This window comes from Podarcis muralis, chromosome 6 (assembly GCF_964188315.1).
Source record: "Podarcis muralis chromosome 6, rPodMur119.hap1.1, whole genome shotgun sequence".
NCBI lineage: Eukaryota > Metazoa > Chordata > Lepidosauria > Squamata > Lacertidae > Podarcis > Podarcis muralis.
In genome coordinates this window covers 2,144,279-2,161,509 of record NC_135660.1, presented here as the reverse complement: position 1 = coordinate 2,161,509, position 17,231 = coordinate 2,144,279, and the positions used below count along the sequence as shown (strand labels likewise).

At 48.2% G+C, this 17,231-nt stretch overlaps 1 protein-coding gene and 1 long non-coding RNA gene across 2 annotated transcripts in view; one reads left to right on the top strand and one right to left on the bottom strand.

Moving 5' to 3' along the window:
- Positions 1 to 17,231, bottom strand: part of P3H2 (prolyl 3-hydroxylase 2) — a 117,641-nt gene that overhangs the window by 68,780 nt on the left and 31,630 nt on the right. The window lies entirely within an intron of this gene.
- Positions 5,089 to 6,120, top strand: LOC144327917 (uncharacterized). Its single transcript, XR_013393084.1, has 2 exons — positions 5,089 to 5,386; positions 5,883 to 6,120. It is a non-coding gene; the product is annotated as an uncharacterized LOC144327917 (long non-coding RNA).

Below are 17,231 nucleotides of genomic sequence, written 5' to 3'. Positions count from 1 at the left end.
TTCACACTGGATTGGGCCCAGGCACCATTTGCACACGACTGGCCCCAAGTTTTTGAAGACCAAAGCTGGAAGCTTCAACCAAAACACGCTCAAAGAAACCTGACGCAACGCCTTGATGAATTGCAGAAGAGGCAACTGTGAGATCACCTCTCTAACCTGCTCTTCATTATCTGACTTGGAGAACATCCTGGCTTCCCTATCAGTTTATTGCGGTCCAAATATTGACACCATTGGGGTCAAGAGTCGATTCCTCCTAGGCATCCTGCAACTGATTTCCAGGATTGTTCTGTGAAACAGACAAGGAACCAGCTGCTCGCAAGCAAACTGCAAGCGCCTCCTGTGGTCTCTGGTCCCTGCTTGGCAACGTTGATGCTTCACCTGCTGCTTTGGTGATGCCTTACAGACATCTTTAGGGCTCTCCAGGGAGAGCAGTTTCCACGGCGGAGGGCCAAGGCGATACATGACATCCACAGGGTCTTGGCAAAAGGGGAAATCCACAAATCCTAGCGAAACGCTGTGGGAGGATGAAGAGAAGGAGAGAATATTGCAGCGAGGCTGCTGTGCCTTGAGCAACACTGACCTTTTCCAAGACTTTGAAATTTGAGCCCTTCCCTGGGACAATGGGATGCCTGTAAGGCAAAAGGCAGGCATGCTTTATGCGCCCCCCCCCCAGGGAGTTCCCCCCACACTCAGCCAACTCATTGGCACCTGTCATGACAGCCGATCCTGCGGCCAGAAGGAAGTGCTATCATGTCTCCTTTTCAGAGCCCCTGTTGCTCCGTGTCTGTAGAATTTCTCAAAACACAGCCCCCATCGACGCTCAGCATTTATAGCAGGGCTTTGCCTCGGCTCCGACTGAATCCTGGATTCGAAACCAAACTGGGACAATTTGGGTTGGTTGGGGATTTGGCTAGAGCAGGTGGGGGCAGTAGTGGATTGCCCCAAGTCAGATCAGATCCACAGGAACAATCCAGGACTTTTGAAAGAGGGGAGTGGTCTGGTGGTCAGGAGAAGGGGAGGAAGAGATTCAGGCCATTATCCTGTATGGGTTTATTTATTCCATACCCTTCTGACCTCGAATTGGTCGAGGGCTGAGGTCCTGGGTGAGTCTGCCTTGAGTCAACCCAGGTCAGAGTGGGGCCACTCCAAAGTGCCATATCAGGCCCTGAATTGGATTGGGGTGGCAGGAACAGCCCTTTTTTAGACAGTAGTTTGAATACTCTATAGTCAACTGTGTCCCCCCCCCCCTGTAATTCTCATAGGGCTCCTGTAAGAGGCTGGGATGGTCTCTGTCTTCATATCCAGAGGAGGCAGGGGGCAGTAGCAGGGTTCCTGCTGGCTGGGAGGTGGACACTAGACCACTTTCCATGATCCTTTTCTGCTGCACCTGGAGAACAACAGCCTGTCAATGGAGCCAGCAGGTTTGGCCCTCTAGCCCTGCCTGTAGTTAGCAAGAACTTTGCCATAGCAATCGCTGTTTTCCAGGGAAGCCTATATATTTTGTAGCCATGTGATTCCCAGACTATCTTCTCTACCGGTTTGCATTTCACCCACTCCCTAATAATGACCTTGGCTCCACTCAGCTGGTTCCCCCTTGTACACATTACGTGATCTTGGACTGTCTTTTGGGCTCCTGACCTCAGTTGTCTTCCATTTCCTGCCCTGTCTCCTTCCACTTTGCAATTGCATTGGAGCAGTGAGCCTACAAAGACTCTCTGGGGATTCTGCAAAACACACACACACAAAATGCCTCAATCTTCAGGCATGATGAAAGAGGAGAGTGCAAAAAAATATGGTCTGAATCTCAAGCTCAAAAAAACGAAGATCATGGCCACTGGGCCCATCACCTCCTGGCAAATAGAAGGGGAAGAAATGGAGGCAGTGAGAGATTTTACTTTCTTGGGCTCCATGATCACTGCAGATGGTGACAGCAGTCACAAAATTAAAAGACACCTGCTTCTTGGGAGAAAAACAATGACAAACCTAGACAGCATCTTAAAAAGCAGAGACATCACCTTGCCAACAAAGGTCCATATAGTTAAAGCTATGGTTTTCCCAGTAGTGATGTATGAAAGTGAGAGCTGGGCCATAAAGAAGGCTGATCACCAAATAATTGATGTTTTTGAATTCTGGTGCTGGAGGAGACTCTTGAGGGTCCCATGGACTGTAAGAAGATCCAACCTCTCCATTCTGAAGGAAATCAGCCCTGAGTGCTCACTGGAAGGACAGATCCTGAAACTGAGGCTCCAATTCTTTGGCCACCTCATGAGAAGAGAAGACTCCCTGTTAAAGACCCTGATGTTGGGAAAGATTGAAGGCACAAGAAGAAGGGGACGACAGAGGACGAGATGGTGGGACAGTGTTCTCGAAGCTACCAGCATGAGTTTGACCAAACTGCGGGAGGCGGTGGAAGACAGGAGGGCCTGGCGTGCTCTGGTCCAGGGGGTCACGAAGAGGCGGACACGACTAAATGACTAAACAACAACAACAAGATGAGCAAGATAAAATTTGCAAGAGTTGGAATTCTATATTAAAGACCACCAAGCCCTGGCGTTCTCGTATGAAAGTTTGACTCTTCTTCGTGTCAATGGTGAGCTTGGCAAGAGCTGAGAAGGCCTGGCAAAAACTTTTGAGTGAATTAATCACTTGCCTGTGCTGCTACCACCCATGTATTCCCTTTGATGCACCAAAGTCCTCAACATACTCTTCAAATAAATATCTGAAGATGGAGGAAGCTTGCTTTCTGCTGCTCTGGAGGGCAGGACCCAAATCAAAGGATTCAAATGACAAGAAAGTTGATTCCAACTCAATATAGAGACATTCAACAGTAAAAAGACTCTCTGGGACTCTCCTTCATTGGAGATTTTAAAGGAGAGCTTGGACAGCCATCTGTCAGGGATTCTTCAGCTGCGATTGCTGCTTTGCAGGGGGTTGGACTAGATGATCCTTGGGGTCCCTTCCAACTCTACAGTTCTATGACCTTCGGAAGGTGGTGGACTCTCTTCTCTGGAGGTTCTTAAACAGAGCTTGGGTGACCACCTGTAGGGGATGCTTTTGTTGAGATTCCTGCATTGCAGGGGGTTCGACCAGATTACCCTTGGAGGTCCTTTCTGTCATGGCCTGGGACTCGGGCTGGGATTCAGAACCAGAGGAGTCTCGGTCTGCACCGGATCCTTTGCCTCAGGCATCATCTGAACCAAGTCTGGGGCCTGATCCTGAAGAGTCCCAGTCTGCACAGGTTCCCCTGCAACAAGCACCAGCTGGGCCGAGTCAGGGGCCTGAGCCTGCCCTGGCTCCAGATGTGGGGATGACCTCGTTGCCTCCAGCTGGGCCATCATTTACAGTTGCTCCACTGTCAGGGGAGGCTGAGGCGGCCCCTGGGTCTAGTAACCCACCGACGTCTCCTGAGCTGCAGAGACTGAGGTCTGAGAAAAGGAGAGACCTGGGTAGGAGGAGTGCTCGCCTTTGGGTGAAACAGGGAGATGAGTCGCCGGGGGATCAGGACTGGCCGATACCCTGACAGAGATAAAAGGCTGTCGGACCCCGCCCCAGGTTGTGGAAGCAACATTGTTGTTTGCTAGATCCTGTCTGAGATCCTGTACCTGCCCCTGCCTGGTTCCCTGCCTCGTATCCTGCCTTGGCCTTGTAGGACTGACTCCTCACGGAACCCTTGTATTTGGGACTGAACCTGGACTGCATTGCTTGGGTTACCCCTGGGCCCAGCACAGTTTCCACCTCTACCATTCTATAAGTTTCTGCACCTTCCCCCCAGCTGCATTCACAAAGGGCAGCAATACCATGTCCTGCACCCTTGCAGATGTTGGGCTTGTCCTTGCTTGGGAGCAGAATCTCCCAACAGCTCAAGTGAGAGGAGGAGGCCCAGTTTCTCCCTCCACCCTCCACCACGCTCCCCCCATTTCTAATTTAAGCCTTCCTGTCCCTTCCTTGATCCAGCACTACTACTTTGGCAGAGACTGGGAATGAGTCATGCGGCTCAGGCTTGTGAACTCAACCTCCCCCCCCCTCGCCGCCCCCGCTCTGCACTCCCTGTTCCCAGGAGCCTGGACAGACCAGAGTCCTTTTTCAGAGGCACAAAGAGCTCTTAACAAGGCAGCCCCTTTGTCCGCCAGGCCTAGCTCTATCAGCTGTTTGCCAGGGCCAATTAAAAGGAGTCAGCCTGATGGACACAGATAATTTGCAGACTAATTAGATGCAAACTGCACAGGGGCACAGGAGCTGACTGGGTTTGAGCAGGATCCAGAGATCCCTTTTCCTTTCTGCGCCCCAGAGAGGCAGCTTTGCACGTCTGTTTCTGCGCAGTGGGAGGTGTGGGAGAGAGAGGGGGGGTTATTTTGTAGGAAGCAGGGTTTGGGAAAAGATTCTGCCTCCTGACTTGCTACCCATCAGAGTAAGGGGGACTGTGCTGGATAGGGCCAATGGCCTGACTCAGAAGAAGCTGTCTCCATTCAGAGGAGAGGACTATGGATGTCTACTAGTGTTGCCAAAGAAAATGCCCATTGCGTATCCTCCTTCCCCCTTCTCTATACAGTGGTACCTCGGGTTACATACGCTTCAGGTTACATACGCTTCAGGTTACATACGCTTCAGGTTACAGACTCCACTAACCCAGAAATAGTGCTTCAGGTTAAGAACTTTGCTTCAGGATAAGAACAGAAATCGTGCTCCGGCGGCGCGGCAGCAGCAGGAGGCCCCATTAGCTAAAGTGGTGCTTCAGGTTAAGAACAGTTTCAGGTTAAGTACAGACCTCCAGAACGAATTAAGTTCTTAACCCGAGGTACCATTGTATATTTGCTGTGTGCTCTGCCACATGTCTCCAGGATGCACATGAAACAAGTGTCTACTTATGTCGTCTCAAAGCACCCCCATGCTGTGACCTTTCTTCAACATTTAAGACAGCTACTTTCACTCTATTAAAACAGGGAAAACCTGGCTTTCTCTGTGGAACTTTGTATAAGGTTGCTTGTAAAAGTATGATTCTTGAGCCTGTAGTGTGTGTGCACGCTAACTTGCATTGTGGGTGTTACGGAAATTACGGGGGGGGGGGGGGACATCTTTAAAGTTGTTAAATGTTACACATGTTATGCATAAATGTATCCTTTTGACTTGACAGCTCAGGGAAGTTACCTAGCTTTAAAAATCATATAAAATCAACTCCTTTGCCACTTTCCTTCATTCCTTCATTCCACTGCCAGTTTGCTTCGTTGGCCAAGGACTTGGAAACCACTCGGTCCCGCCATAATCCCTCAAGCGGGAGGTCACATGCTCACAGGAAGGCACTCATAGGTGTCAAAGGCAAAGGCACTCCTCCGGACTTGCCCAGGTGGCAGACTATGCAAACCAAAGTTCTATTGTCCCTTTGTAGTAGGTGCAGAGACATCACCTTGCCAACAAAGGTCTGTATATAGTAAAAGCTATGGTTTTCCCAGTAGTGATGTATGAAAGTGAGAGCTGGACCATAAAGAAGGCTGATCGCCGAAGAATGGATGCTTTTGAATTCTGGTGCTGGAGGAGACTCTTGAGAGTCCCATGGACTGCAAGAAGATCAAACCTGTCCATTCTGAAGGAAATCAGCCCTGTGTGCTCACTGGAAGGACAGATCCTGAAGCGGAGGCTCCAAGACTTTGGCCACCTCATGAGAAGAGAAGAATCCCTGGAAAAGACCCTGATGTTGGGAAAGATGGAGGGCACAAGGAGAAGGGGACAGAGGACAAGATGGTTGGATAGTGTTATTGAAGCTACCAGCATGAGTTTGACCAAACTACGGGAGGCAGTGGAAGACAGAATTGCCTGGTGTGCTCTGGTCCAGGGGGTCACGAAGAGTCGGACACGACTAAACGACTAAACAACAAACAACAAAGTAGGTGCTTAGAATGTACTTCCCAATACATATCCTGTATCCACCTGTTGCCCCAACACATTCCTCCTATGTTAATCATGTATAACCCTCCCCTTTTCTGATGTCGCGATGATGTAGTGATGATGCTTAATGAACTGTATGCTGGGATAAGATAGAAACTTTTAAAAGTCCTTGTCACCCCATCCTCGGGGTTCAAAATTCCTCTTTGAACCTGTTGTGCAATAAACTTTGGTCTACAGCTATTTGCTCCGGTTGGTGGCTGGACTCCTTCCTTTAATCCACAGGGACCCGCGGGCTCTGCCCGACGAGTTGGGTTACTGAGCAGCCTTGCGCCTAGATTTTTCCATAACATGGGAATCTTGGGGTCTTCCATAATCCCTGAAGCCCAGGGTCTCGTGGGCAGGGTGCCCATCAGGGAAGCACCTGAAGGAGTTCCTCTCCCAGAATCTGCAAACACTATTGTCTTAATCACCCTAGACGTTTGCCCTGTTTGCTCAGGTACATAAAAGAAATCTCTGGGTCCTGCTGAGCATCTCTGTGATCATGCTCACTACCCCAAGAAACCCTATTTCCAATGCCCATGTGTAAACTCTGTCTGGAACTGTGTGAAAACATGCTCGTATTCAGGAATGGGACACCCCAGTCTGCTTGACCCCACCTAGTATTTGATGTAACCCTGACACTTATCCCAGGTGACCTGGCAGAAAGGAATGCCCTCCCCCATGCCAAAATGCAACCTTTTAAGAGGAGCTGTGTTCCTTTGTTTTGGGTCCTTCACCTCCTGACAAAGGGGTCGGGACTGTGTTGCAACAGATAATAAAAATCAGCCTTGCTTTCCCTGGATTTCTGCCTCAGTTCATTAATCTCTGACCAGTAACAAACTTGGAGAACTGGGCCATCAAAAGGGATGCCCCTATTATCTGCTAACAGTTACCTGTTCTGTCTCCACAGTTTCTTTTATGTTTCCTGAATCTTCCAGCCTTCAGCTTCCTGGGATGTCCACAAGTTCTAATGTTAGGGGAGAAGGAGAAAACCTTCTCTCTATCCGCTTGGGCCAAGCATAATTTTATAAACTCCCATCATGTTGCCTCTCAGTCTCCTTTTCTCTAAACTGAAAAGTCTTCCTGTGCTTCTGTTGGGGGGGGGGCATTGTTGAATGTTGACTATTTCTACATGCATGATTACGTGAAAACAATAAAAATTAAAATGGGGGGTGGATTCTTCGCCCCCTCCGAAAGTACGCACTTCCTTGCCAGAAAGAAGTCGAAGAGAGCCGTCATCTACAAGGAACCCGGAGCCATGAATCTGGCCCAGGAATTGGCTGCCCTGCAGCTGTGAGAGGAGGAGACGACATTAATGGCATTTTTCCAGCTGGAAAAATAGGCACAATTCTTGATCCCGAACCCCGGCGGTCAGCCACCCCTGCCTGGCCTCCGATCACTCTTCTCCTTGAAGAAAGCAGGGGCCTAAGAAGACCAGCTGCCCTTTTTCCAATCTAAACCAGATTACTCTGACCTCAGCTATACTTCCAAGGACCCCAGACACACATTCCACAACTCATTGCCCTGCACCGCCGGTTTTTCGACACAAGCTCAACAGAGGCATTGTGTGAGTGGGCAATGTCCTGGAATAATTTGCGGGCAATGCCTCCCGCAAGGATTAACCAGGCACTGTCAAGCCAAAGTAGCAGCCAGTTTACCTACAAGATCGCCCTTCCCTACACAAATACAATGATGAATTGATTGATTGATTGATTGATTGGTGCCCCAAAGTCCATCTTTCACCAAAAGTCCAAGCCTGGGCAAACGTCCAAAACCTCCCTGCTCTATGGCCTGAGTCCAAGACTCGACCCACACACACACACACACACCGAGGTCAGCCCTGAACAATTATTAATATTTATTTATTATGTGCTCATTAGCAAAGCTCTTTAATGAGAAGTGGATTGAGGGCCAGCCTGGATAGAAGATTCCACCCTGTTGCAGAATCCAAGATTATGTGCGGTTAGCATACAAAATTATAGAGGCAAAGGGGGCTTTTAAAGACCCCAAAGGGATCTGCATTCCAGGGACCCAGGAGGCCAGAAATATTGGAATTCCAAACCTGAGCAGCTGAAATTACTGGAAGGGTTTGGGCAACTCCCATTCTGATAAAAGAACCTCCTTGCAGAACATTTAAAGCATTGATGTGCCAAAAGACCTGAGGGGGGAAGGCCTTCTGCATTTTGTTTGATCTTTGCTATTGACAATCAGTTATTGACAATGTACTTTTAAAAGTAGAATGGGGAGATAAAAATTCACGAAATTTTCAGAGGTGGGGGTGAGGATTTACTCTTATTGCTTTTAAAGAAATTCCATGTGGAAATATGTATATTTTTCAAGGTAAAAGGAATGATTTCCCCCAAAATCCATTAAGAATCCCAGTCTTGGTGGCTTCATAAGAACCCTAAAAGAGCCTGCAGGATGAGGCCAGTGGTCCATCCATTCCAGCATCCTGTTCTCACAGCGGCCAACCAGATGCTATTCATTGGCTGCCCCCAAGTTAGATACTGTAGATCCTTTTAGCTTATGAGATATTTTTCCCCGAGATGGGCCATTTGCCAAACCCTTGAATAAAGGTAAAGGTAAAGGGACCCCTGACCATTAGGTCCAGTCGTGGCCGACTCTGGGGTTGCAGAGCTCATCTCGCTTTACTGGCCAAGGGAGCTGGCGTGCAGCTTCCGGGTCATGCCTAAGCCGCTTCTGGCGAACCAGAGCAGCGCACGGAAACGCTGTTTACCTTCCCACCAGAGCGGTACGTATTGATCCACTTGCACTTTGATGTGCTTTTGAACTGCTAGGTTGGCAGGAGCAGGGACTCAGCAACAGGAGCTCACCCCGTCGCGGGGATTCGAACAGCCGACCTTCTGATCGGCAAGCCCTAGGCTCTGTGGTTTAACCCACAGCGCCACTCTTGAATATTAGCCACCAAATAATTAAGACTAAAGGTCTTCCAGAGTTTGGCAATACAGTGCTCTTCTCCACTGCACATGGTGGGGCTTACTTTTGAGTAAATAGGCACAGGGTCCTTTGCATTCCAGCCATGTCCCTTGAATTCCAGTCATTCCACACCATGCAAAACAGCCCATCTAGGGGAATCCCAAAGTCTTGAGTACTGAGCTGCCCATGCAGCTCTTCAGAAATGGGAAAAGGTGGGGGGAGAAAAGGGGACTGGCCCCCAAAGTCCATTCAATAGGCAAAACAAACTATGTAAGTGAATTTTGTTTAAAAGGTCCCATCCCATCTGCTCAGCGTCACAAGACGGACGGTCTTGGCTGAGGTTTCGCGACTTGGCAGGGCCCCTCACATCGAAGAACCCAGGGATATAAACAAGGCATCCTGACATGTAAACATCCTTGTAATTAATTACCACACGGCTTGAAATTAATTGCGGCGACCACACCCCACTGGAGGGTCTCCCCCTTCCACCTCTCGGGGCCGAAGGGAGAGAAAGACCAACAACAGGGGTCACCCGTCTCAGAGCCAAAAGGGAGACACAGAGTGTTCCAAAGTGTTTGAGCTCAAATATTCAAAGGAACCCATCTTTCCCAGGACATCTACCCAGATCCAGATGTATGGACTGCGACAGCTTCGGGTCTGTTTTTCATCAACCTAGGGCCTTGGAAGATTTACATGATGCAAATGATTTAGGTGAGGTATTAACAGGAAAGTGGCTAAAGTCCAGGAGAGAGACAATTCCCCTTTCCAAGTTCCAGTAGAGACTAAAAGCAGTGCTCAAGCAGCAAAGATTTTCTTTGTGTCTACTGCAGGGAGCGACATATGGAATTCATGGCTAAAGATAAGAGAATAAGAATAGCCTACTGGATCAGGCCAATGGCCCATCTAGTCAAGATCCTGTTCTCACAGAGGCCAAGCAGATGCTTGTGGGGAACTTGCCCAATCCGCTCTTAAAGCCATCTAAGTTGCTGGACATCATTGCTTCCTGTGAGACTGAGTTCATGTGGGGCTGCCTTTGAAGGTGACACGGAAACTGCGACTAATCCAGAATGCGGCAGCTAGGCTGGGGACTGGGAGCGGCCGCCGAGACCACATAACACCAGTCCTGAAAGACCTACATTGGCTCCCAGTACATTTCCAAGCACAATTCAAAGTTTTGGTGCTGATCTTTAAAGCCCTAAATGGCCTCAAAGGCCCAGTATACCTGAAGGAGCATCTCCACCCCCATCGTTCTGCCCGGACGCTGAGGTCCAGCGCCGAGGGCCTTCTGGCGGTTCCCTCATTGCAAGAAGCAAAACTACAGGGAACCAGGCAGAGGGCCTTCTCGGTAGTGGCGCCCGCCCTGTGGAACGTCCTTCCAGCAGATGTCAAGGAAATAAACAACTGTTTTACTTTTAAAAGACAACTGTAGGTGGCCCTGTTTAGGGAAGTTTTTAATGTCTGATGCTGTATTGTTTTTAATATTTGATTGGAAGCCACCCAGAGTGGCTGGGGAAACCCAGTCAGATGGGTGGAGTATAAATAATAAATTATCATCATCATCATCATCATCATTATATATATAAACCCATAAATTCATAGAATCATAGAGCTGGAAGAGATCATGAGGGTCACCTAGTCCCAGCCCCTGCAATGCAGGAATCATAGCTAAAAGTTCCCTGCCAGGTTGGCTACCCAACATCTGTTGACAGACCTCCCACAAAGGAGAGTCCAATACCTTCCTTCCTTTCATTCTGGCCAGTCTTCCAACATTCAGCTACAATGGATGTCCTTGAGGTCCAGTATGATAGGAGTTGGAGGAAAATATTGCCTCCATCACCAACATAGAACATAGCCATCGTAGCTATTAGCCATCAAGAGTGCAAGTCTCCTGAATTTTCTCTTCCAAAAGGAAACCAGCCCCCAACTTGGGGGGAGGCCAGCAGGCCACAACAACTGCGACCCACCAGGCATTTAAAGAGCAAAAAAAAACTCCCAGTGCAGAGAAAATTGCTGTTATCAGCAAAAGCTCTCCCAGGTACACGGGAAGGGGGAACGGTGCCGTGCGGCTGCCCAGCGAAGCTGTGTTTATGTTTGGAAGCGAAGAGTGAAAGTATGGAGACAGAAGGACCAATTACCCCATCTGGAAGCTGGCAAGCGAGGAAACCAGGCTGTAGGGGGAACAGATCAAGTTCTAAAACACTCACACTTTTTTCCACTGACTTCATTGGGCTTTGGCAAAGGCCCAGCCATTCAAGAGCAGCCTCCGTGGCCGTCCTGGGATTTTCATTGAGTAAATAAAAGAAGTCGCATTTCCAAAGGATGGGAGCTCCCTCAAAAGAACAAGAGTTTCTCGGGAACGATCTTTCCTCTTGTATTAGACACCGCAGCGAACTTGGCGAGACCTGACACAATCTCCCGTTTTCCACCGCAGCTACCGTCAGTCTTTGGAAATGCTGGACCCCTTTGCCATCTAGCCAGCCCAGGCTCGGTGATGTCACGATGTCTAGATTAATCCACGGTCGGAAACTTTCGTTCTGCCTCCCTCTCCTCCATGGTGTGGCTTCCATCTCACACCATCTGTGGGCCTGGGGATCTGGCAGAAGGCATCTGCATTCTGGAATCTCCTTTCTCTCCATCCCTGTTTTGCAGCCGCTGGAACCTGCCTTTGCCATTGCAGAGTCTGCTACCAACTCTGTGGCGACATGATCTGACTGTCAGGCTGTGTCCTTGCATTCGGCGGATTTCCAGTGGAATCCAAAGAACGGGGAATGCCTCATCATCAATGTTATAATAAAGCGATTCCATCTCAGAATCAGGAAACATGATGAGTTACTGAGGTTTATAGACTTTTGGGGAGCATTCTGAGGTTGTCAAACTTTGAGATGGCGCCTTGCCATATGAAATCTCATATCTTATAACATAGTTTTTGTGCTGATCACACTTCTCCCTGCCTGTCCAAATGCGGCTCTTGACATGCCAAGGTGGCTATTCAGACTCCTCGCCCCATAACCAGCATGACAAATGTTCAGTGGGGAAAAGTTTCTCCAGCTCTGCGATTCCAGACTATGCACTCTGCTATAGTTGAAGGTCACAATGCCAGATTCTGCCCAAGGAGAGACGCTGTCAGGGTGCGAGTGTGTCATGCACCTGAATATTTGCCCTACTACTGACTTTTGTTTGTGCTGTTTATGAGGACTTATGAGCAGCCTTGCTCAAAGATTTAAATCTCTCACATTAATTATTATTATTATTATTATTATTATTATTATTATTATTATTATTACCAGGGAACAGGCCCCATGCCATTTCTGCAAAAGTGGCCTGTTTTGTCTTTCAAGCAGCAGTTTTAAGGAGAAAAGTTTGTGGGGAAGCAAAGTCAAATTCTTCAGTGCAGTAAATTCCTATTTGACAGCATGCCTCGCTTTAACAATTCTTTCAGCTGTGCAACGTGTTTTATTTTGGTTGCATGTATATTGCTTTGTAACGGCTTCGGGTATCCAAATAAATAAATCACACCAGCAGCGCCTCTGAATTGAGACTGGCTTCCTCTGTGGCTTGGCAACAAAGCAAGCTCCTCCGAGCTCCTCCACAAGTGATCCTTCCTTGGCCATCCTCCCTGCTCCTTAAAGGACCCAGTGAAGATCCGTGGGGTGAAGTGCGGGAGCCTCCGAAGCCTCTTGTCTGCCATTTGCAGGGCAGGTGCAAAGAGGCATTTCAGACTGAAAGAAGCAGGTTTCACATTCTCACTTCCTAAAACAATATGCTGGGAGATTCACAAAAGATTAAAGAAAGTCCTTCTTAACACAGAACACAGTTAAACTATGGAACTCCCTGCCACAGGAGGCAGTGACAACCACCAACCTGGATGGCGTTAAAAGAGGACAGGACAAATTCATGGAGGAGGAGAGGGCTATCGATGGCTCCTAGCCAGGATAGCTCTGCTCTGCTTCCATAGTGGGAGACAGGAATGCTTCTGAATACTACATGCTGGAAACCAAATAATAATAATAATAATAATAATAATAATAATAATAATAATAATTTATTTATACCCCGCCCATCTGACTGGGTCTCCCCAGCCACTCTGAGTGGCTTCCAACCAAATATCAAAAACAATACAGCATCAGACATTAAAAACTTCCCTAAACAGGGCCGCCTTCAGGTGTCTTTTAAAAGTAAAATAGTTGTTTATTGCCTTGACATCTGCTGGGAGGGCGTTCCACAGGGCAGGCACCACCACCGAGAAGGCCTTCTGCCTGGTTCCCTGCAACCTCATTTCTCGCAATGAGGGAACCGCCAGAAGGCCCTCAGAACTAATCCAGAATGCGGCAGCTAGACTGGTGGCCGCTCCCAGTCACCAGTCTAGCTGCCACATTCTGGATTAGTTGCAGTTTCCGGGTCACCTTCAAAGGTAGCCTCACGTAGAGCGCGTTGCAGTAGTCCAAGCGGGAGATAACCAGAGCATGCACCACTCTGGCGAGACAGTCCGTGGGCAGGGAGGGTCTCAGCCTGCGTACCAGATGGAGCTGGTAAACAGCCGCCCTGGACGCTGGACACAGAATTATCCTGCGCCTCCATGGACAGCTGTGAGTCCAGAATGACATGAAGGGAGTGGGGGTTCTTGTGCTTGAATCCTGCTTGCTGGTTTTGCTTTGGAGTATCATCTTGGCCACTGTGAGAATAGGATGCTGGACCTGATGGGTCATTGGCCTGATCCAGCAGGCTCTCCTTATACAAACTGAAGCTCAGCTAGCTTTTGAAATTCAGACTGTTCTGAATTTTGCTATGCAGTCCTGCAGATAATCAGTGTGAAAATGCATACATTAGGTTACAGTGTGCATAAACAAAGGCATATATCAGTGCAAATAATGTACCAGATGTGTTGCATTAAGGGAACTTGCATGGGGAAATGTGCATTTTGCACTAAAAGGCTGATGAATTTTCACGAGGCCATTAAAAAATAAATCGCAAACCCATGTAACTCTCTTGAGAACAGGAGACTGGGAAAATGAGCAGAGGTGGGAGAGATGTCAGGGTAAGAACAGAGTCCCAAATTACCTGATTTTGAACCACACAGGTAAAAGCTGATTCCCTAGATAAATGACTTGGGAGCCATTTCTACTGAAATCACTGAGACTCACATCCAAGCAAGCAGACTTTTCGGAGAGCAGTGCCCGCCGACACCAGTCTCCTGGCAGCCTCTGTACCTGAGTGGTCCAAGCATGATGCTCAAGCTCAGCCCAGTTTCCAAAAGCGGCAGCTCAGCGATTTGCAAAAACCAAGTCCCCTTTCCGACACATCTGGACTGCATTTGTGCAACAGCAATTTAAAAGTGTATTAAAGAGATTCATCTGCTCTCTTACCACCAGGTTTTTTTTCCACTCGTGGGTTTTAAAGTTTTCCAACGCTATACTGAAAGTGCTCTTAAAAAACCCCAAAACAGTGACCTTGGGGGAAGAGTTCAACTCCCCCATTCAAAAAAACATAAAAAGGAAATCCAGTTTAAGATCTACTTAGACAAGCACTGGTTTTGGACAGAGAGAGGTAATTTTAGTACATTTGTGCTCTTCCTCCAATGAGCTCAGAGTTATCACCCCAGTTTTATTTTACAACAACCCTTTGAGGTTGGCAAAGCAGCTGAAGTTGAAAATTGCCAGTTAGTTCCTAGCAGGGCTATTTTTCTAGAAAAAGAGGTGTCAGAATTCACCATAAACATGTCGCTTGTTCTTTTACAATAGCCCACCTGAGAGGGGCTAGTATCCCCATATGGGATAGACCCACACATATCTACTTTGTAACTTAAGTCTGCCTTCAGGGATCCAACTGTGAACTGATGATGTGAGTAAACTTTTATATACTTTACACAAGATTGTTGTGTGTTTATTCTTTTAAGAGGGATATAAGGGAACTTTTCAGGGACCTAACAGTAAGAGGCTTAAACAAGCCTGCAACCAGCTATCTGCTGTGCATTTAAATGGAGAATGTAAAACTCTAAGTAAAGAAATGTGCTAGCGCAAGTTAGGAATGATATTAATAAACAATATAGCCTCTCCTGCCTCCCTGAACATTCACCCAAAGGTGGACGGGAACCCTTTGGGTTGATCCTGATACAGAGCTTCTCTTTCTTCAATCGGTATAAGAAGAAACAGAGAGGAAGAGAAGCAGACTCGCCTAGGGGCAGAACCCTGCTCTGGAGGACAGGATACATGCCTGGCCCTCTGCTAAAGTGGTGAACAAAACGTAGGATGCAAAGCTCAAGTTACAGGACCTCAGTGACCTGGAATGGGAAGCCAGATCTTTGCTCTGCCTTTTCCAGAGGTCAGTAACTGGATGAGGGCTCCAAGCGTCATGAAGAACAACGTTATAGTCTGTGCTCCCACAAAGATTGTGAAATGAGGCAATGGCTTTCTGCTGAACAAAAAAACCCTCTCTCCTGGGTCCTGGTTGAAATTTGAGGGCGTTCCCTCCCCAGCTGGAGAAGGACCACCTGTTCATATGACACCTCACACCTGACCGGCTCCCAGTGACCCATGCTTTTCCCTCTTCCCAAGAAAGTCCCAATTTGCAAGCCTTGCTGGTTGGACAGCAAGTTTTACGGTCCCAGGAACATCGGTGTGTGTGTGTGTGTGTGTGTGTGTGTGTGTGTGTGTAAGATGGAGTTTTAAGAGTCGACTGGTGAGGTCAATGGGAACGGTGCCCAGTGTCTGTCAAAGCCAGGACACTTCATCAGAGGGCTTTTAAATGTGAGTGCAGGAGATTTCTGGCCAAGAAATGTGAACATTTTTTAAATGGCAAATAGGTGGTGATATCAGCGGAGAGGGGAGGGAGAGGGAGAGGGTTGGATTTGGCCAGGTCCATAAGCTGACGCATACCCAGATTGTATCTCCGCACATGGTGTCGCAAGTGAAATGAAGAAGACACTGCACAAATCCTGCAGGATCCAGAGATCCTGCTGGCTGCCTCTTCACACAGCACCTGGTTAAGGCAAGAGCGTTTGCTCCCACCAACTTCCATGGCTTTAAGCATCAATGGCTACTAACCCCAATGGCTTTGCTCTACCTCCCCTGTCCAGGAAATGAGGTTCCTGGACGCCAATTGCTTTGAATCACAATTGGGGAGAGTGAAGTTGCTCTCAGGTCCCTCTTACGGGCTTCCCAAAATGAAAATCTGCTCGGCCACAGAGAGAACAGGGTGCATTTAAAAACGTGCATTTGGAGAGAAAACGTGCTAGAGAATGAGATCTGTAATGTAAAGGTAAAGGGACCCTGACCGTTAGGTCCAGTTGTGGCCAACTCTGGGGTTGCGGCGCTCATCTCGCTTTAGTGGCCGAGGGAGCTGGCGTACAGCTTCCGGGTCATGTGGCCAGCATGACTAAGCCGCTTCTGGCGAACTGGAGCAGCGCATGGAAGCGCCGTTTACCTTCTCGCCCAAGTGGTACCTACTTATCTACTTGCACATTGATGTGCTTTCGAACTGCTAGGTTGGCAGAAGCAGGGACCGAGCAACGGGAGCTCACCCCGTTGCGGGGATTCAAACTGTCGACCTTCTGATCAGCAAGTCCTAGGCCCTGTTGTTTAACCCACAGCGCCACCCGCATCCCAATGAGATCTGTATCTGAGTGTAAATTCACAATTTAATCACGACAATTTACTAAGTTCTGATCCACTTCATAGGCTGGGAGGTGTGGAACAGGTGAGCTTGTGCTGGAATTTGCAAAGGTCAAATTCCTCAAGCCCAGCCACCTTCAGGGACCCTCAAGACTCGTGTTGCTGTTGTCTTTTTGCAGGTGTGTTGTGCAATGTTTCATTGGCACATTAATAATGGATTTATTCCACTTTATTGGTTGCTCTCTGGCACATCCTCAGACTTATCATATTGCTGCATTATTGCTGTCAGGAGGGGCACTTTTGCAAGAAAAAATTACAGAATCGCAGAGTTGGAATGATCCTCTGCTCCAACTCCCTACAGTGCAGAAGACACTGCTAAGTCATATAAGGCAACAAAAGGAAGTCAAACCCTGTCCCCGGAAAAAAATCAAGGTATGAAAAGTTGCAAGATTTCAGTAGGGAGTTACAGTGCATGCACTAATAGGGAATGAGGCAGCATGTCTACCCTAAAACATTTGCAGGTGCGAACAGCATGAAAAGCATGACATATAACTTTCCCAATACCACCATGAGCAAAATAAAACGAACATCTGGAGGGGCTTTCTGGCACCCTGACAGGCAGGATCCTAAGTCGAAGGAAAGAGGCTATGTGCAGATACAACGCTTGCAAGGGCCACCAGGGGTTGCTGGCAAGTCTGCTTTGCAGGGCTGCCGGGAAGGCTGGACTCCATCAGCAACAAAGCTTCATCAACTCCTCAAGTTGTCCTT